At 43.2% G+C, this 20,771-nt stretch overlaps 1 protein-coding gene across 1 annotated transcript in view; it reads right to left on the minus strand.

Annotated features, from left to right (window-relative positions):
* The window catches only part of SLC23A2 (solute carrier family 23 member 2), a 147,846-nt gene extending 127,671 nt beyond the window's left edge, over positions 1-20,175 (minus strand). Inside the window, exon 1 of the mRNA XM_060077922.1 lies at positions 20,065-20,175. The gene's annotated coding sequence lies outside the window, so the exon portion shown is untranslated. The remainder of the gene's footprint in view (positions 1-20,064) is intronic.
* Positions 20,176-20,771: the final 596 nt, after the last annotated feature.

Consider the following 20,771-nt stretch of genomic DNA (forward strand, 5'->3'; position numbering starts at 1 on the left):
CCCGTTGCGGAGCACAGGCTCCGGACACACAGGCTCCGCGGCCATGGCTCGCGGGCCCAGCCGCTCCGCGGCATGTGGGATCCTCCGGGATCGGGGCACGAACCCGTGTCCCCTGCATCGGCAGGCGGACTCTCAACCACTGCGCCACCAGGGAGGCCCGCACATGCTTCTTTTATAAATCATTTAAAAAGCTAAAAAATATTGTTTTAAAAAAAGGTTCCATGATGGCAAAGTTGCAATTAACAAAATATCATTTAGACAAATCACAGAAAAAATTTTGAAAGTGAAAGTACTATGACTCTATGAATACTTATTTTTGGAAAGTATTTTTTTAAGCTGATTGGTAAGATGAATGTTTGGAAAAACTCACTTTCTACGCTACTGAACGTAGCGTAGACCAAAACACAGAATTGGGTCAGAGGTTCTTTCAGTAATATTGAGGAAATGCAAACATACTTTGAAGAAAGGAATCTTGAGAAAGGAATTAAGCAGGAGGAGCCACTCAACAAAAACAAGACTGAGTTATCAAGTGAGCATCCTTGAACTTCTGTCATGTGGCCCTGTAACACCTCTCCCCTTCATAGGCTCCACTGTACTCTGGAAACATGAAAACCTGCCCTTTGCACACAAGGCTACCCGGCTGACATCATAGCCCAGGCCCTTGAGAGCATTGCAGAGGAAACGTCACGTGGAGGGAGAACAATGACGTGCCACCCGACTTTCCCCCCAAAAAGGCCACTCCGCACTCACAGGAAACTGTTCACAGTGCTTCTCTTCTTTTTTTTTTTTTTTAATAAATTAATTAATTTATTTATTTTTTGGCTGCATTGGGTCTTCATTGCTGCAAGTGGCCTTTCTCTAGTTGCGGTGAGCGGGGGCTACTCTTCATTGTGGTGCGCGGGCTTCTCATTGCGGTGGCTTCTTTTGTTGCAGAGCACAGGCTCTAGGCGCATGGGCTTCAGTAGTTGTGGAACGTGGGCTCGGTAGTTGTGGCTCACATGCTCTAGAGCGCAGGCTCAGTAGTTGTGGCACACAGGCTTAGCTGCTCCACAGCATGTGGGATCTTCCCAGACCAGGGCTCGAACCGGTGTCCCCTGCATTGGCAGGTAGATTCTTAACCACTGAGCCACCAGGGAAGTCCTCTCTTGTTTCTTAATTGGGGTGTGCAAAAGTGCTACATGCTGGGGTTTCCAGACTTTGATTTCCTAGAGAAAAAAAAGTCACCAAAAAAATGTGGTAGGAATAATACAGAATTGTCATTTTTGCATCTTACCATTTCCTTAAAAAGGGATGTTAACACTTCAGAAGCAGGAAAGAGATAACCCCAGGGCCAATACCATTCACAGCCCAGAAACTTTGAGCAGCTAAATCATTATATCAATTCAGTAGATGCCAAACAGGCTGACAAAACACCTACTCCTGATTTAACAAACAAAAACAAAACCTCTTCAATTAAAATTATAATGATACTTGCTGATTATAACAAAGAATATCTTCTGAAAACAAGGACAAACACAAAAATACTATATACTCTTCATGCTTTTACATTTAGTGTGTATATTTTAAAGGACTTATAAAAGAAGCACATGTGTATGTACCTGAAAATCTAGATGAAATGAGCAATTTTTTTAGGAAAACTGTTTTTTGAAATCCTGAATAAGTAACAATAAACAAATAGAGAAAAGTACGAAAGCAAACAATTATTCACAAGAAAGGTGCGAGGGACTTCCCTGGTGGTGCAGTGGTTGGGAATCCACCTGCCAATGCAGGGGACACGGGTTCAAGCCCTGGTCCGGGAAGATCCCACATGCCGCAGAGCAACTGAGACCGTGTGCCACAACTACTGGGCCTGCACTCTAGAGCCTGCGTGCCACAACTACTGAGCCTGCATGCCACAACTACTGCAGCCCGCGTGCCTAAAGCCTGTGCTCGGCAACAAAGGGAAGCCACCGCAATGAGAAGCCCGCACACCACTACAAAGAGTAGCCCCCGCTCGCCGCAACTAGAGAAAGCCCGCGCACAGCAACGAAGACCCAACGCAGCCAATAAAAATAAATAAATTTATTGAAAAAAAAAAAAAAAGGTGCCAGACTCAGACAACTTCACAGGCCAGTTATTTCCTAATCTTCCTGGTAAGAAATGGGAAATTGGTAACCTTCCCAATTTCTTCTGGAAAAACTGACAAGCTAACAAAGAAAGCACAAGAGAAGAAAACTGTATGTTAACCTCACTTGCCATTCCTAGATTTTTTTTTTAACTTTTGCAAATATGACATGCAAAGAATGACATCTGGTTTTAATCCTGATTTCTTTGATCCATATGACTACAGTTCTCTTATGAACTGTGCCTTTTGCCCATTTTTTTCAATAGGTTTTTTTTTTTCTTATTCATCTGTAAGAGCTCCTTATAAATTAAGCATATTAACTCTTTGTTGGGTTGCAAAATTATCCCCAGAAAGAGCAAAAGACTGCTTTTTCCATTTTGTTTATACCACCTGAAATGAAGGATTTTTAAAATTAATTTCTCTTAAGTCAAATCTAGTATCTTTTTGCAATTTCTTCTATCACTTTCATGCTTAGAAAGTCCCTTTCCATTCCAAGATCAGAGAAACAGTCACCATTATTTTCAGCCAGATGTTTTTGCTCAAAATCATTTTAATATATGTAACATCCATCTCTAAAAAATGCATATCTAATAAAATCACTGTTCTAGAAAATAACTAGATGAGTATAATTATATTAACTTTAGTTGTAGAACAAGTCTAAGTAAATTATGACAGTAAAGTACTTTATGATAAAATACTACAAAGCCATTCTATAGTACACTATCTGATGACATGGGGAAATAGTCATGAACTGCTACTAAGTGGGGGGAAAAAAGGCAGAACATCATTTTTATATAAAAACTACACTTATTTGAAAAGCCAGGCAGGACAGACACTTACCTAAACATTAACAGTGATCCTCCCTGGCTGTCAGATTCCAGGTGATGTTATTTCTTTATGCCTTTTTGTTTTATACATTACTTATGAATGTGTATTATATTTGTGATTAGAAAAAAAGTTTAAAATTCATAAATACATATGCAAAAAAAGTCACTAAAAATTTTTGCCCACATGCTTAAGTTGCAACTGTCTTTCGAAAAAAATAAGATGCCTTCCTTCACTTATTTAATCCCATATTACAAATGAGATAATAAAAACTTAGTTCAAGAAAGATGGGGGGTCTTGCCAATCTACCTGATTTATATTCTTGGCAAAATAACCAAGTTAATATCACAAGCCAATGGCAATGATCAGTGGTGATAGTAACCCAAACTCGGCTAACACAAATGGTTCCATTTTCCCTAGGAGACTGTGCCTCAGTGTGTGAATGAGCACTGCCCAGCTCAATCAAGCTGAAAAGCCTGTTTTATGTACACTAACCCAAAAACTCCTTGGATGCAAGTAGAGATTATCATACTAAGTGAAGTAAGTCAGAAAGAGAAAGACAAATACCATATGATATCACTTATATGTGGAATCTAAAATATGGCACAAATGAACCTACCTACAAAACAGAAACAGACTCACAGACATAGAGATCAGACTTGTGGTTGTCAAGGGGGAGGGAGAGAGGGAAAGATTGGGAATTTGGGGTTGGTAAATGCAAACTATTACATTTAGAATGGATAATCAACAAGGTTCCCTGTATGGCACAGAGAACTATATCCAATCTCCTGGGATAAATCATAATGGAAAATAATATAAAAAAAAAGAATGTCTGTATGTGTAAAACTGAGTCACTTTGCTGTACAGCGGAGATTGGCACAACACTGTAAATCAACTATACCTCAATTAAAAAAAAAAAACAACCTCTTAAAACCTTTCCAAAATGTCTAGGAGTGATCACAATTAGATAATGATCAGATTAAAAGGCCGGGAGTCAAAATTTTGAACTCAAAACCAGAGAAGACCTGGAGATGGTCATGCCAGAGTCCCAGACAGGCTGCTTTTCCCGAACTGTGCCCCAGTGCCTGACCCAGCACTCTGCCCAAAGATGGTGCTCAACAAAGGAGGGTGGGAGAATGAACACAAAGGGTTTAGAAATCCCACAGCAGAGACTCACACCCAGTAGAGGCAGCAAGATAACGAGAACCCAGACCAGACTCATTTCTCCTGAGAAGCTACGGAGAGGAAAACAGTGCCAGGATGGCAGAGGGCTCTTCGTGCCTACTCCATGCCGCTGCTACATTAAGTTCCCCGCCCACAACCTCGAGGAGTTAGCCCTAAAATGGAGTTAGGATGAGTGTTTCTAGAGACCTGGAATACAAGGGGAAGCCCGTTTTTTGAAAAAAGCCTAAAGGATATCATCAGAGTCACATAAGGCTATTATCAAAGTATGATGCAAAAGTCTCAAATTTTATTTTTTAATAGTACTGGAGCAAAAGTAAGGAATTAAGGCACAAGAGCTCCATCAACCCAAAATAGACATCATATGTGCCCAAAGGGACAAGCACTAAACACCAAAAGTACCGAAATTTAAAACTTGAGTGGAAAGTTTATAAATGACACCTAGCCTCACTTTCTGGCTGCTTAGAATAAGAGCACCCAACTTTCAGACCATACCACTTAAAGTTCCCATTTATTGGGACCAAGATGTTGAAAAATCTTCAAGTTCAAATTTTATTTTTTAATTCAGCTGATTATCCTAAGCATATTTTTTTTTTTTTTTTTTTTTTTTTTTTTTTTTTTGGTGGTACGCGGGCCTCTCACTGTTGTGGCCTCTCCCGTTGCAGAGCACAGGCTCTGGACACCCAGGCTCAGCAGCCATGGCTCACGGGCCCAGCCGCTCCGCGGCATGTGGGATCTTCCCGGACCGGGGCACGAACCCATGTCCCCTGCATCGGCAGGCGGACTCTCAACCACTGCGCCACCAGGGAAGCCCCATCCCAAGCATATTTTAACAGACAAGCAAATTTGAAATCTAAAAAATATTTTAAACAAAATCATGTTCTGATTATTCATCTTTAAGAAAAATATTTCCTTTGAAAAAAGATTAGATTTTTATTTTGAAAACTAAACCCCAAGAAAAATGAACTACAAATAAAAAATGTATGTCTTGGGCTTCCCTGGTGGCACAGTGGTTGAGAGTCCACCTGCAAATGCAGGGGACACGGGTTCGTGCCCCGGTCCGGGAAGATCCCACATGCTGCGGAGCAGCTAGGCCCATGAGCCATGGCCACTGAGCCTGCGCGTCTGGAGCCTGTGCTCCGCAATGGGAGAGGCCACAAGTGAGAGGCCTGTGTACCGCAAAAAAAAAAAAAAAAAAAGTATGTCTTGAATACATCATGAAATAAAATTATAAGGCAAAATGGGCAAAATATCTGTACCATTTATTAAAGTGCTAATATCCTGGATATGAAAAGAACTGCTGGGCTTCCCTGGTGGCACAGTGGTTAAGAATCCGCCTGCCAATGCAGGGGACACAGGTTCGAGCCCTCGTCCAGGAAGATCCCACATGCCGCGGAGCAACTGAGCTCCTGTGCCACAGCTACTGAGCCTGCACTCTAGAGCTCATGACTACTGAGCCCACGAGCCACAACTACTGAAGCCCATGTGCCTAGAGCCCATGCTCCGCAACAAGAGAAGCCACAGTAATGAGAAGCCTGCATACTGCAACAAAGAGTAGCCCCCACTCACTGCAACTAGAGAAAGCCCACACGCAGCAACGAAGACCCAACGCAGCCAAAAATAAATAAAGTAAATAAATTAAAAAAAGAGAACTGCTATAAATCACCAGGAAAAAGATGAACACAAGAGTAGAAAAATTGGTGAAAGAAATGAGTAAGCCAAACAAAATACAAATGGCAAAAAAAACTCATTAAAAAGTGTTCAAACTCACTAGTTATCAAAGAAAAGCAAAAGAAACATGGTTCTATCCTTCAGCCAAATTGTTTAAAAAAATTTTTTTAAGTTTAAATAATAACAGTAATTCCCTAACCTGGATGCAGAAGTATCTGGCATGTATGTTACATATGTATCAAAGCCTTAAAAATGTAAATGATATCCCCTCCAAAAATGTAGTCTGAAGAAAAATCAGAAAGATGCATATAGATTTCCGTACAAGGCTGTTCACCACTGTATTATGTTCACCACAGCAAAAAACAAAAAAAGCCGCTGTATGATCTCTATTTTGAAACACACACAAATAAACATATATGTATGCATGCATATACACACAGACATTTTACTTTCAAATAAATCAGAAAAAAAGGATCATCAATGAGTAAACGAAACTATTTTGTGTATGAGTTTTCACCACAATCCTAATATTCCTTAATATCTCTAAGACAGGACACCAGTCCCACTTCCAGATCTTTTTCCAGTAATTCTTATCTTAATTCTGACCAATTGCTTCATATACTTTAAGAGCGATTCTAGCCAACAGCTTCTGTGTTCTCCATATCATAATCCCTAAAATCACTGTGAATTTCCTGCATATTCTTCTCAAATCACCCCATTTCCTAGAGCGATAAGAAAAAGAACACTAAAATTCCTGAGAAATAACAGATACTCTCCAGGGACTCCACTCTATCCCTGCTCTCTGTACAGACTAGGGACAACTACACATACCTGGGAGGAAGTCAAAAGCAAAATCATTTCTTGGGAGAATAACATCAGTGATCATACTAAATTAAGAGAAAGTGCATAGACCTCTCTAATACATTCTTCACCAAAGTGACCTAATGATCCACACATGAGGATCTCACAGTATGTTTAGTCAACTATGCAAAGTCTTTAAAAGCGGTAAATATCTGCATTTTAGTTCATTTATAGCAAGGGTTTTCAAAACCTGGCTGCACACCGGAATCACCTGGGAGATTTTTTAAAACCTCTATGCTTATGCTGTATTCTGATCAACTGCACCCTAGTTGATTCCAATTTGCTGTCAAGGTTAAGGACCACTGACTTGAAGCATGTTTTTCAAACATCAGATAATGACTCACCAGAGTGAGCAGAGAAATCAGTGCAGTGGGCTGGGGCCAGCAACTTTTTTAATTAAAAAATAAATAAAAGAATGGAACAGACTAGAAGAAAATATCAGAATGTATTGCTCCTAGTGCAGATATGTATATTCTCAAGAAATTTTTCAATTAAAAATATATAATTCTTGCTAACACATATATATGGAATCTAAAAAAAAAAAATGGTCATGAAGAACCTAGGGGCAAGAGGGGAATAGAGACGCAGACCTACTAGAGAATGGACTTGAGGATATGGGGAAGGGGAAGTGTAAGCTGGGACAAAGTGAGAGAGTGGCACGGACATATTTACACTACCGAACGCAACATAGATAGCTAGTGGGAAGCAGCCGCATAGCACAGGGAGATCAGCTCGGTGCTTTGTGACCACCTAGAGGGGTGGGATAGGGAGGCTGGGAGGGAGGGAGACGCAAGAGGGAAGAGATATGGGGATATATGTATATGTATAACTGATTCACTTCGTTATAAAGCAGAAACTAACACACCATTGTAAAGCAATTATACTCCAATAAAGATGTTTAAAAATATATATATAATTCTTGACAATACTACCCAGATTGATCTACAGATTCAGTGTAATCACTATCAAAAATTCCATCTGCCTTTTTGGCAAAAATTGACAAACTGATCCTAAAATTCAAATGGAAATGCAAAGGACACAGAATAGCCAAAACAATCTAGAAAAAGAACAAAATGGAGGACTCACGCTTTCCAATTTCAAAACTTAATACAAAGCTGTGGTAATTAAGACAGTATAGTACCAGTATACAGATAAACATATAAATCAACAGAATAAAATTGAGAATTCAGAAATAAATTTTAACATTTGTCAGGTGATTTTTGACAAGGGTTCCAGGACAATTCAATGGGGGAAAGAATAGCCTTTTCAAAAAATGTTGCTGAGATGACTGGAAATCCACACATAAAGGAATGAAGTTGGACCCCTACCTCATGCCATATTCAAACAGGATCAAAGACCCAAATCTATGAGATAAACTATAAAACTCTTCAAAGAAAACACAGGGGTAAATCTTCTTAGATATGACAACAAAAGTACAAGCAACAAAAAAAGAGAAATGGGACTTTAACAAAATTAAAAACCAGAAGTTTTTAATTAAAATTTCAGAAAGTTTAATTTAAAGCTCAAAGTTTCAAAGGACACCAGCAAGAAAGTAAAAACACATAAAATGGTAAAAGTTATTTGTAAAGTATATATCAGATAAGGGACTCATATGTCAAATGTATTAAGAAAGTTTACAACTCAACAATAAAAAGACAATCCAATTTACAAATGGGCAAAGGAGTTGATAGACATTTCTCCAAAGAAGACATACAATGGGCCAACAAGCACATGAAAAGATGCTCCACACCATTAGGAAAATGCAAATAAAAACCTCAAGACACACTTCACACCCACTGAGATGGCTATACCCAAAGACAGACAATAATGCATGTGGAGAAATTGGAACCATCATAAATTGCTGATGCACCCACTTTGCAAAAGTTTGGCAGTTCCTCAAAATTTTAAACACAGAATTACCATAAAATCCAGTAATTCCACTCCTTGATATTTACCAAAGAAAATTAAAAACATGATCACACAAAAACATGTACATGAATGTACACAGCAGCATTATTCATAATAGCTGAAATCTAGAAACATCCCAAATGTCCATCAACTCATTAATGGATAAACAAAATGTGGCACTGATTCTTGCCACAAGGTGGATAAACCATAAAAGCATTATGCTAAGTAAAAAGCCAATCACAAAAGACCACATATTGCACGATTCCATTTATATGAAATGTCCAGATAAGGCAAATTCACAGAAATAGAGTATAGATTAGTGGTTGCCAAGGCCTGGTAGTGGGAGGGAAGAAAGGGGAATGACTGCTAACAGGTATGGGGTTTCTCTTTGGGGTGAAAAAAAATGTTCTGAAATTAGATAGTGGTGATGGTTACACAAATCTAAAAACAACTGAAGCGTACCTTTTAAATGGTAGACTTTATGGTGTGTGAATTATATCTCAATAATGCTTTTTTTTAAGGCTAACCGGTCAAGTGCCCCTTCCCTGTCATTCCCACAGAACCTCATGTGGTTCCTTTACCATACTATAAAAAGGTTATTTATGCGTACTAACTCAAAGGCCTTACTTCCAAGCCTTATATTTCATGACCAGATCACAAAATCGCTTTGGGTGACACAACTAATTTTTTTAGTTAGTGAAATAGAAATAGAAAATATCAGAATACACAGCATATAATGTTTTTGTGACACTTGTTTTTGAGATACACACACACAGACACACAGACATATATATGTTGATGAAAAATGAGTCAGTCAAAACAAAGTCTAGAAAATATATTTTAGGAGTTGACTGACACCTATTCAAGAAACAAAACAAGGGACTTCCTTAGTGGTCCAGTAGTTAAGACTCTGCGCTTCAAATGCAGGCGGACTCAGGTTCGATGCCTGGTCGGCGAACAAGGATCCCACAAGCCGCTTGGTGTGCCCCCCCGCCAAAAAAGAAACAAAACAATAAGTACAAGATCTCAGAGTCAAAAACAAATTGAAAGAAAATTGAAACCACTGTGGAGCATCACCCTAGGCAATGAACTAAACATTAGAAAAAGTGAACTGGGGACTTCCCTGGTGGCACAATGGTTAAGAATCCACCTGCCAATGCAGGGGACACGGGTTCAAGGCCTGGTCTGGGAAGATCCCACATGCTGCGGCGCAACTAAGCCCATGCGCCACAACTACTGAGCCTCCACTCTAGAGCCCAAGAGCCACAACTACCAAGCCTGCGTGCCACAACTACTGAAGCCCGCGCACCTAGAACCCAGGCTCTGCAACAAGAGAAGCCACCACAATGAGAAGCCCACGCACCACAACGAAGAGTAGCCCCCGCTCTCCACAACTACAGAAAGCCTGCACGCAGCAGCAAAGACCTAACACAGCCAAAATATAAATTAATTTTTAAAAAAAGAAAAAGTGAATTGGACCCCATGTCTGTTTTTATTGATCTAGTGAAGTAATAAAAGATTCCCTACCCCATTTACCTACCAGGACCTCTGCGTGGGTTCAGAGGAGCCTCCTGCTCCTAGGATGTTCAGGATCCCTGCTGGAAATGCAGGGCCCCAGCTTACACTGGGTGTCAAAAAGCAGGTACAAAAAGGAGAACAGAAAGGGAAAAATCGATATTGCTAGTATATTGTTTATCTTCACAGGGATGAAAAAATAACGAGAAACAAGAACCCACAAAACTTCTCTGAGGGAGAGAACATTTTCAAAGACTGAAGGTCAGAATCCCTGACACAAAAGATGCAAACAGCACAGAATATCTGAACCTGAAGGAAAGACATAACTTGTATAATTCCTTCCAGAAAGAAATTTGAGGTCATCCTTAAATCAGCATGGAAACTGAATTTGGAGAATTACCACAAAAACAGGGACAGACTCTACCAAGAATTTTTTTTATGGTACATAAAATTCCAGGGTCAACGTCAAGGTGACAAACTTTGTTCATTCAAAACACTATGTATATTGTAATTTAGTGAAAAAGACATTGAAAATAGGACACTTTACTATGATTAAAGATTATATACAATAATGCATTCCAATAAATATTGAAAATAAGAAGGACCACTACCACATTTAAACCTGTTCTGTAAGTACTCTGCAGTTTATATTAAGAAAAGTAAGTATTTAAGAAGAAAAAAAAAATGATGGTTTGCAGCTATTATGACTGCCTATCTAAGAAACTAAAGAGAATCAACTGAAAAGAATAACAGTTTGGTTAGGTAGTACACCAGGCACAGTGCTATTTCATTTTCCTTGTTGACACACAAAATGACTCTGTTTCCCAGCTCCCTTTCATCTAGGATAGGGCCAAGAGACTGTGGAAGAAAATACTACTAACTCCAAGCTTGACCCATAAAAAAAATCTTCCATACACAAAATTTGCCAAAGTCTGGCAAACTTAGAGGCCAGATTTTGAAGTCAATTGTGTTATAAGATGGAAGGAGTCTAAATCCCCAACTCACCAGTTAGGGGAGAACCACCTAGAAAAATGTGAGCAAGAAATAACTTTTTATTTTGTTAAGTGTACAGATTTTGTCTAGCATTAACTAAGCTGAACAACATAGGAGGTCAGTTAGAAGAGAAGACTGCATGCAGTATACTTGCTTTATACCAATTAGGAAATAGTGTATATGTAAGGGAGAAGGAGGAAAATCACCTTATTCTAAATAGCAAGTATTTCAATAAAGAGCAATCAATAAGTGATCTGTAGACCATACATTAGGAAGAATCTAAAAAATGAGACCTATGAAAGATCTGTATGAATCAAAAGATTTGTTTATGGACAGAACAATTCAATATTATAAAGATGAAAAGTCTCCCCAAATTAACATACATTCAATGAAACTGCCCATTAAAAGCTATTTTGAAACCCTAAACTGAAACACACTGGGAAAAAAATTGAGCGTAGGCACTATTACATAGTAAAGCCTACTATAAAGTGATTATTATGATGAAAATAGCAAGGTCATGGCTAAGGAATACACAGATAAATGGAATAACACAATAAGTCCCATGACAGATATAAGGATTCAGCATATGATTATGGTTAACAAGTTAATAAGAAAAGAATGAATTAATGAATAAATGGTGTTGGAATTAATGTAGAGAAAAAAAATTCTTACTTCATACCATACTCTAATACAAATACTAATTATAGCTGAATATTAAAAAAAGAACTAAGAGAAAATATACGTGCATATTTATAAAATCTTGGGATAGAGAAGGCATGGGAAAGATAAACAACTGACAGATTTGAATTCAAAGCACAGAGCATATATTCGCAACTTATGACCAAAAAATGCAAATATTTTTTAATTTATTTTTTTATTGAAGTATAGTTGATTTACAATGTTGTGTTAATTTCTGCTGTACAGCAAAGTGACTCAGTTATACACATATACACATTCTTTATATTCTTTTCCATTACGGTTTATCCCAGGATATTGAATATAGTTCCCTGTGCTATACAGTAGAACCTTGTTTTTTATCCATTCTATATGTAATAGTTTGCATTTACTAACCCCAAACTCCCACTCCATTCCTCCTCTACCCCCTCCTCCCCCTTGGCAACCATAAGTCTGTTCTCTATGTCTATGAGACTGTTTCTGTTTCATAGATAAGTTCATTTGTGCCATATTTTAGATTCCACATACAAGTGATAAATGTCTTTCTCTTTCTGACTTACTTCACTTAGCATGATAATCTCTAGGTGCATCCATGTTGATGCAAATGGCATTATTTTGTTCTTTTTACGGCTGAGTAGTATTCCATTGTATATATGTACCACATCTTCTTTATCCATTCATCTGTCAATGGACATTTAGGTTCCTTCCATGTCTTTGCTACTGTGAACAGTGCTGCTATGAACACAGGAGTACATGTATCTTTTTTTTTAATTTTAAAAATTATTTATTTACTTATTTGTTTATCCATGTTGGGTCTTAGTTGCAGCACACGGGATCTTCACTGCAGCACGTGGGGTCTTTTGTTGCAGTGCATGGGCTTCTTTCTAATTGTGGTGCAGGGGCTCCAGAACATGCAGGCTCAGAAGTTGCGGCACACCGGCTCTCTAGTTGCGGCACACAGGCTCTCTAGTTGTGGCACGCGGGCTCTCTAGTTGTGGCACACGGGCTCCAGAGCACGTGGGCTCAGTAGTTGCGGAGCATGGGCATAGCTGTGGAGCGTGGGCATAGCTGTCCCTCAGTATATGGATCTTAGTTCCCTGACCAGGGATCGAATCCGTGTCCCCTGCATTGCAAGGCAGATTCTTAACCACTGGACCACCAGGGAAGTCCCTGTATCTTTTTGAATTATAGTTTTATCAAGATATATGCCCAGGAATGGGATTGCTGGATCGTATAGTAATTCTATTTTTAGTTTTCTGAGGAACCTCCATACTGTTCTCCATAGTGGCTGCACCAACTTACATTCCCACCAACAGTGTAGGAGGGCTCCCTTTTCTCCACACCCCCTCTAGCATTTGTTTAAAAAATGCAAATCTTAATAGCATATTTCTCAAACAAAGTGAAAGCAGGATCAAATGTAACACGTCTAGCAGCATCAACTTTACTCAAAGATTAGGGAGGAAAAGTGTTTCATGTTAAACCAAGCACTGATGTTTCTGGAATAGAATATAAACTTTACATTAATTTTAGATAAAAAGACTTAAAAGTGTCATGCTTTTTATACTCCCTAACACTTCAAAATATGCAATATTCCCCCATACCATACTTCTGTGGAATAATTTGTGAAGCAATGTCTTAATATAGAAAGAGCTTCTGAGGGACTTCCCTGGTGGTCCAGTGGGTAAGACTCCGCACTCCCAATGCAAAGGGGGCTGGGGTTCGACCCCTGGTCGGGGAACTAGATCCTGCATGCATGCAGCAACTAAGAGTTCGTGTGCCACAACTAAGGAATCTGCATGCCGCAACTAAGAGTCCACGTGCCTCAAGAGCTCACGCAGCCAAAATAAATAAATAAATATTTTTTTAAAAAAGAAAGAAAAAGGAGGAGCTCTTGATAATAAAATATGAACTCAAAGTTTTTTGGCTTTTGGCTGCACCACACGGCATGTGGGATCTTAGTTCCCCGACCAGGGATGGAACCCATGCCCCCTGCATTGGCAGTGTAGAGTCTTAACCACTAGACCACAAGGGAAGTCCTGAACTCAAACTTTTCAGCACTGACCACATAAGTATTACTATGAAGCAGGGATAAGCAAACTTTCTACAAGAGCCAGATAGCGAATATTTTAGGCTTGCAGGTCATATGGTCTCTTGAATGGGCATGACTATGTCCCAGTGAAACCTGATTTACAAAAACAGGTGCTGGTGGTTCCCCAATCAGCAGCATCCTCATCATCTGGGAACTGGTTAGAAATGCAGACCAGGCCCCATCCCAGACCTTCTGAATGAGAAACTCTCAAGTTTAAGATCTATCATGTTAGACAAGGAAGAGGTTGTACCCCCAACCAGGTGATACGCCTTTGGAGATAGCGAAGAATTTAAGCCAGCACTGCAGAGGGGACAAGAAAGCCACACCGAATTGCAGACTGAAATCCCAACTACAGAGGAATTGTGAGAAACAGCGTTTCAAGCAGTGCTTTTCATCAGAAGCGGGGGAGAAGACCATCCAGAGTCATTACACCAAGACCTCTGTCATGAAGCCTTGGTCCAGAATGGCAAAGTTAATGCAGGTTTAATTAACGCTGGGTCATGTATGTCTTCACTTGAACAAAGCGAAGCCATCTCAGAGGAAGCCTGTATAAAAGAAATGTGCATGTGTTGGGGTAGGGGGTTGTGCGAGGATCCTACAGGAATAAATGAGGGAAAGGAAGGAACAAAGAACCCAAGCTGGGGTGCAGAGAAGAAAACACTGAGCCTGGAATGAACAACAGGATGGATAAGAGGAGGCAGAAGAAAGTGAGGACAATCTGTTCTCCTTCAGCCTCAGCATGTACCCTCCACACTGCCCCAGAGTTTCCTACAATGCACATCTCTACAAGTCACTCCCCTTCTGGGAATTTCTTGGTGGTCTTCCAGACAAAATTCAAGCTCCATAATATAGTATCAAAAGGACCTTTAAGCTCTGTACACCCTTTCCACCTACCTCAGCCTCAGCCTCCCTCCAACCATCCTGACACATTCAACCCCTCTCCCAAGCCTCTCCACTTTTATTCATGCCATCCCCACCTCCCCCTCCCCCACACCCACCCAGTGGAGCATGGCAATCAGACCAGCCCTGGGTCAAATTCTGACTCAGCTACTATGACCTTGGGCAAGGAGCTGCCCACCACCAACTTCAGCATCCTCAGATGTAACATGGGAATAGTAATACCTATTACCATAGGGCTGCTGTGATTAAATGCCATTAGTAAACACAGGAAGTGCTAGGCAAAGCACCTGTTGACCAACTGACACTAGTTTCCCTGCTCTCTACTATGCCAACAGGAGCTAAGAAACACAGACCTTCAGGCAAGACTTGGGAATAGCATTCTATCATCGAGGGTCCCAAGGTTTATCGGAGCATTAAGAGCAGAATTCAAGACCCAAGAGTTAAGTTAGAAAAGTTTATCAAGCTCCAGTTCCTTCACTGATAAGATGCAGACCAGAACCACATTGGCTGCCAGCTGCTGAAACCAACAATAGTGACCTCAAGTGTTCAGCACACAGCCAATAACCATTGGCACCATCATTACTGCACTGGCCCTATCACATGGGGCTCACTGTCTAGTCTTTCTTGGGTCCCCTCTACTGCTTACAGAGGCTCCTGGAGAGAAGAGTTTTAAACTGCTCTTGAGTTCAACTTAGAAGATGGGAAGATTCAACTCAGTAAGAGTCACATGCACATAAATGAGAGAGAGGTGGCCACCCAGATGGGTGAACCTCCACCAGGCATTCACTGAGATGCCCCAGGGCAACTGACACAAGGAGACTGAAAGATCAGCTGCTTTGGGAAAAACCTGTGGAAAGAACCCGTGAATAAAGAAGGCTTTCTGGACCACAGACCATAAAAAGCCATGGTTTGTGGCAACCAGGCAACATGAGGCCCAGTGCAACCCTGACCCCCTCACTGAAGGAGGAAACTGAAGAACTCATCAAGGCTACAGAGGAACAATGATGAAGGAAAAACTGGAGTCAAGACCATGGCCAACAGGAAGAGGCTGTGAGCTGCACTCTTAAGTTGCTGAAAAGTTCACAGGCAGTGAGACTACTTGATTGAAGTCCTAAGTATGATCCTCCATGAGCCTATGCAGTATCCACTACTGTACCCATTACACTTGAATACTTAGATATTTCTGTATATAGTGTATATGCAAATCATGTCTACCACACTTCCTAAGATGTAGGGACTTGCCAGAGGCCATTTTTGATGAATCCGAATTTTTGCTTTTTGTGCTACCTTTATAGATTTTAGGCCTGCATAACAACAACAACAACAACAAAATGAAGTAATGCAAGAGATGGTTATGAAAAAACGAGTAGATGGCACTTTCCTTCCTGGGGTAAATTTTCAAGGAGGGTCTTAGAGGCCACCTAGACCTGAGGTGAGGGACTTACCTGCCTGAGGTAAGAAGAGTTACATTTCCATGGAAGAAGACCTCCCCCAAAACATCCACCCTCTCCTTACCACTGCATTTAGTTGCATCAGGTTGGCACGGCAACCTAACATATCATGCAGCATGTGGCTCCTGGGGCAGCCACTTTCCTTCTAGGTGCTTAGGCCAGAAACCCTGCCATTGCCCTCAACTCTCTCTCTCACCCCCCACAGATGGTCCATCAGCAATCTCCTCAGCCCCACCTGACAATCCGACACTTCTCACCACCACCCCACCGGCACCCACCTCCACTCAATCACCATCTTCAGCCCTGTACTAGCTGCCTGCCCCGCAGCCCTACCCTGCTCACCCTGACTTCATTCTATTCTCACACATCAACAACCAGCATGTCTCTATCCGTCCTCTATTCAAAACTCTCCAATGGCTCCTAAGTAAAATCTACAGGCCTTCCTAGGTGCCACGCAGCCTTAAATGATTCAACTCCCATTGTCTTTCTGACCTCAGTCATTCTCTTTCTCCTGCCTCAGGGCCTTTGCATCTGCAGTTTCCTCCACGGGAATGCTCTTCCCCCAGATATCCATATGACTCACTTCCTTCACTTCTTCACTCAAAGATGACTCAGAGCTTCCCGTTCTACATTTCCTACAATTTCAGCTCGCTCGGCAACACTTAATACCCCCAATCCTGCCAGATTCTTCTTCAGAGCACAAAGTCTCAATGTCTGCCTCCACACTAGAGTGTGAGCTCTGTGTGGGGAAGAAATCTCTATGCAGCATCTAGAGCACCAAGATCGTTACCTGGCACACAGTCGGCAGTCAATACATGTATTAAATGTGGGGAGGCCTGTGAAAAGCATAAGTTGCAAGCAGACCTCAATTCTTAGAGAGACGACAATCTAGAACCGGTGACAAAACAACAGGCCAGAAATAGCAAAGCCAGGGAGAAAATGAAGAGAGTGCCATAAGGAGCACAAAGGACCAGTTTAAACCGCTTAGTAGTAGCTCACAGCTCAACCTGAAGCAGGAGTGCTCCCCAGCAAAAGAAAGAAAGAAAGCCCAGACTCAGGCCCTCTGAGGAAAGAATAACTAGAAAAACAGCAGGGAATGAAAATGAATTAATGAGGTTACCTGGCACTGGGAACAGACTAGCGTGTTGGGAGTTTTTTAGGCAAGGCCTGGAAACAGGTCAGGGAAGGACTGCAAAATGTTTAAGTTAAAATAGCATGAGGGGGCCTCCCTGGTGGCGCAGTGGTTGAGAGTCCGCCTGCCGATGCAGGGGACGCGGGTTCGTGCCCCGATCCCGGAGAATCCCACGTGCCGCGGAGCGGCTGGGCCCGCGAGCCATGGCCGCGGGGCCTGTGTGTCCGGAGCCTGTGCTCCGCAACGGGAGAGGCCACAGCAGTGAGAGGCCCGCGTACAGCAAAAAAAAAAAAAAAAAAAAATAGCATGAGGGACTTCCCTGGTGGCGCAGTGGTTAAGAATCCGCCTGCTAATTCAGGGGACATGGGTTCGAGACCTGGTCCGGGAAGATCCTACATGCCGCAGAGCAACTAAACCCGTGGGCCACAACTACTGAGCCTGCACTCGAGAGCCTGTGAGCCACAACTACTGAAGCCCGCGCGCCTAGAGCCTGCGCTCCAAAACAAGAGAAGCCACCCCAATGAGAAGCAAGAGCGCGGCGACAAAGAGTAGCCCCCGCTCGCCGCAACTAGAGAAAGCCCACGCGCAGCAACAAAGACCCAACACAGCCATAAATAAATAAATAAATAAATAAAACAGCATAAGAGGATTAAATAAAGTTTTTTAAAAGCTTTCATTTACAAGTACAAAGCACTATATAATTGCAAATTATGACTGCTGACTTTTAATTCCCTTAACCATAATGGGAAAAACCCTTAAGTCACCAGTGATGCCAGAAATGAGTAACCAAATGGATCCCAGGTTTGTCTCTGGAGACACTGAAGATGGTGGCAATAACCAACTCAGGATTTCCAGTATCCAACACACTAGACCTTAGGCTACTTGAAGGCAAAAGATTGGGTTTTAGTCAATAATATTTGGATTAACAGCACTTGTCACCAAATTAGCTGATGTACATCTAACTCATTTCTGCAATGATATTATAAATCCACTAGCCTTTGCTACACAAACCAGATAGGCAGTGTGGCATGAAACCTAGCAAAACCCCATCCAATATTCTACACAGGTACTTTCATAAGCATTTTTGAAACATCCTAACAGACATTAAAACTCGGCTTGACTGTGCCACAGTCAGAAAACACAACTGCCACACAACCATCTTTGGGAGCGGGAGGGAACTACTACGAAAAGTTATTGAAATACCTAGTTTCTTTAAAAAAAAAAAAAAAATCACTCCCCACTCCAAGCAAAGAAACCGAAAGAGAAATGCCCTGGTATTCAAAGAAAGAAGCTGGTCACCATTTTGGCAACGATATAGTCTAGAAAGCAGATAGCTCATGTTCAGGTTGCCAGGTGAAACAGGTTGTCAGCTGGACACATCTACTCACTCCCTTTTAACTAACAGGTGTGTCACGAGGGCTTACACTGTGCACACCCACTGCTGGGCTTCTAAAAGGCAGGTGCCCCAAAGCTATTAAATTTTGGATGAGTGAAAAGAGACCAGTAGTGATAGGTTCACAAGTGACCCTGATAGAGTCCATGACCCTGTAGAGAATTCAGAATTTCTGAGCCAAAAGGCCCTTTTTATAAATCTCACCAGACTCACCTTCAGGGGCCAAGTGGGCCAAGTCATATGCAAAGGTGAAAAGGCAGGTCTAGACAACTTGGAAGGGCGAGGCCCCAATCCAACAGCATTCAAATGCAAAAATATAAAAATTAAATGTTCCAACCATCCGTGATTCTAACCTCTGGCTTCAGAGAGGAAGAAACTGGGTGAGGGAGATCACATGCCAATTAATGACAGCTCAAATCAGACTGTGCACGTCCTCACACTGCCCAGCCTTCTCTGCACACAGACGTCCAAATATCAGCAGGGACAGCATCTTCCCCCTCCTCTCTCCCATCACTGCACGACTAAAAGTAGTCAGCAACTGCTAATGCCTCAGACCCAGAAATCCCTTATAAGTGACTTTCTTCCACCCGCAGTTGCCCTCACCTACCCTTTGGATTGACAATCATGAATTTCCCATCAGTCATGCTTAAAACCCCCAGCCTGTAGGCCGAATCCCTATCAGCTGCCCATCAAAGGGACATCTAGAGTCATAGGAAGGAGAAAATTCTGCGCCCATAAACTAGTCACACTCGAAAATGACAATTTCTCTTTCCAGCAAGGTGGCAACAAGGGGGACGGCGACCCCCGGGGAACTGGCCAGACAGAAAGGTCCTGGGGTCGGAGCGAGAGCTCCTAAAATTACTCGGCGCAGCCATTGTAGGGGAGAAAGAAGGCAAAAATGTAAAATGCACCCCCCTCCGCTGCCCCTCTTGATGGCCCTGCATTACTGGGGGCACGGAGATGCCCGCGCGTACCGCCTGTGGAGGGCCGACCGGAGAGCGACCCCAGGCCGCGCGGCCGAGGGCCGGGGAGGAGGCGGCGGCGGCGACCGGGTCCCGGGGGTACCCCACTCGCCTCCCCGCGGCGCGGCCTGAGGGCCCGAGCGCACGGCGGCTCCGGCCGCAGGCAGGGGTGAGCGCCCGGGGGTCCGGCGGGGCTGCGGGTCGCCGGGCATCGCAGGGCCCCGCGGTCAGGGTGGCCGGGGGACCCCGGAAACGGGCCGGGGTGTGGGGGCGCAGGCCGCGCCGCTGACAGCGCGCGGGGGCCGTGCCTGGCCGGCCTCGTGGGCGCGGCGGGCCCCTCGCGGCCAGGCCCGGCAGGTGCGGCCTGTGGGCCGGGCGGGGGGCGCGGCGGCCCGGCTCTCACCTGGCTGCAGATCGCCGGGCTCCCGTCCTGCCGCCGCGCCTCGGCTCCGCAGTAACCGCCGCAGTCTACGGTCCCGCAACAGCCGCCTGCAAAATGGCGCCGCGGAGGGGCGGGCCAGGGGCGGGGAGCCGCAGAGCCGCCCGCCCCCGCGCCGGCCCGGACCCACCTCCCTCTCTGTGCCCGACCCCCGCCCTCTGGCCTCCCCCAAGGGAGGGGCTCCCCCTCAGCGCCTGCCAAGCTAAGCGAGCCGCTTGGCCTCCCAGGCACCCCCGACCTCGTCGTCCTCTGCGTCCGCCACGTTCATTTTATTTCCCGCCCCCCTGCGTGGAAATCGCCCCCCTTCTCCTGCCTTCCAGTCACACCTGCTTCTGGGGACCCACCTGAAACACGGAGTGCTCGCCCGGAGTCTCCTCCTCCTCGTACCCCCTTTCTACCCAGCCTGACACCGAGCCCTGTCATTTCTCAATGAAGATAAGCAATCTGCGGCGCCTTGGGCTCAATGGGTTGGATGTCAAGGCACTTTCACCGTTTCTCCAGTTAGGCTGTCAGGTTTTTTAACTTACTGGGGAAGAGATCCTCATTACATTATACAAAAACGGTAATATAGACCGAGGCTTCTCAGACTCCCTTGGGGGTCGTGTTTAAGTGCAGGTTTCGATTCCGTGGGTGAGGGTGCAGCCCGAGATTCTGCATTTCTAAAAAGCCCC

The sequence above is a fragment of the Mesoplodon densirostris genome, chromosome 16 (assembly GCF_025265405.1).
Source record: "Mesoplodon densirostris isolate mMesDen1 chromosome 16, mMesDen1 primary haplotype, whole genome shotgun sequence".
NCBI lineage: Eukaryota > Metazoa > Chordata > Mammalia > Artiodactyla > Ziphiidae > Mesoplodon > Mesoplodon densirostris.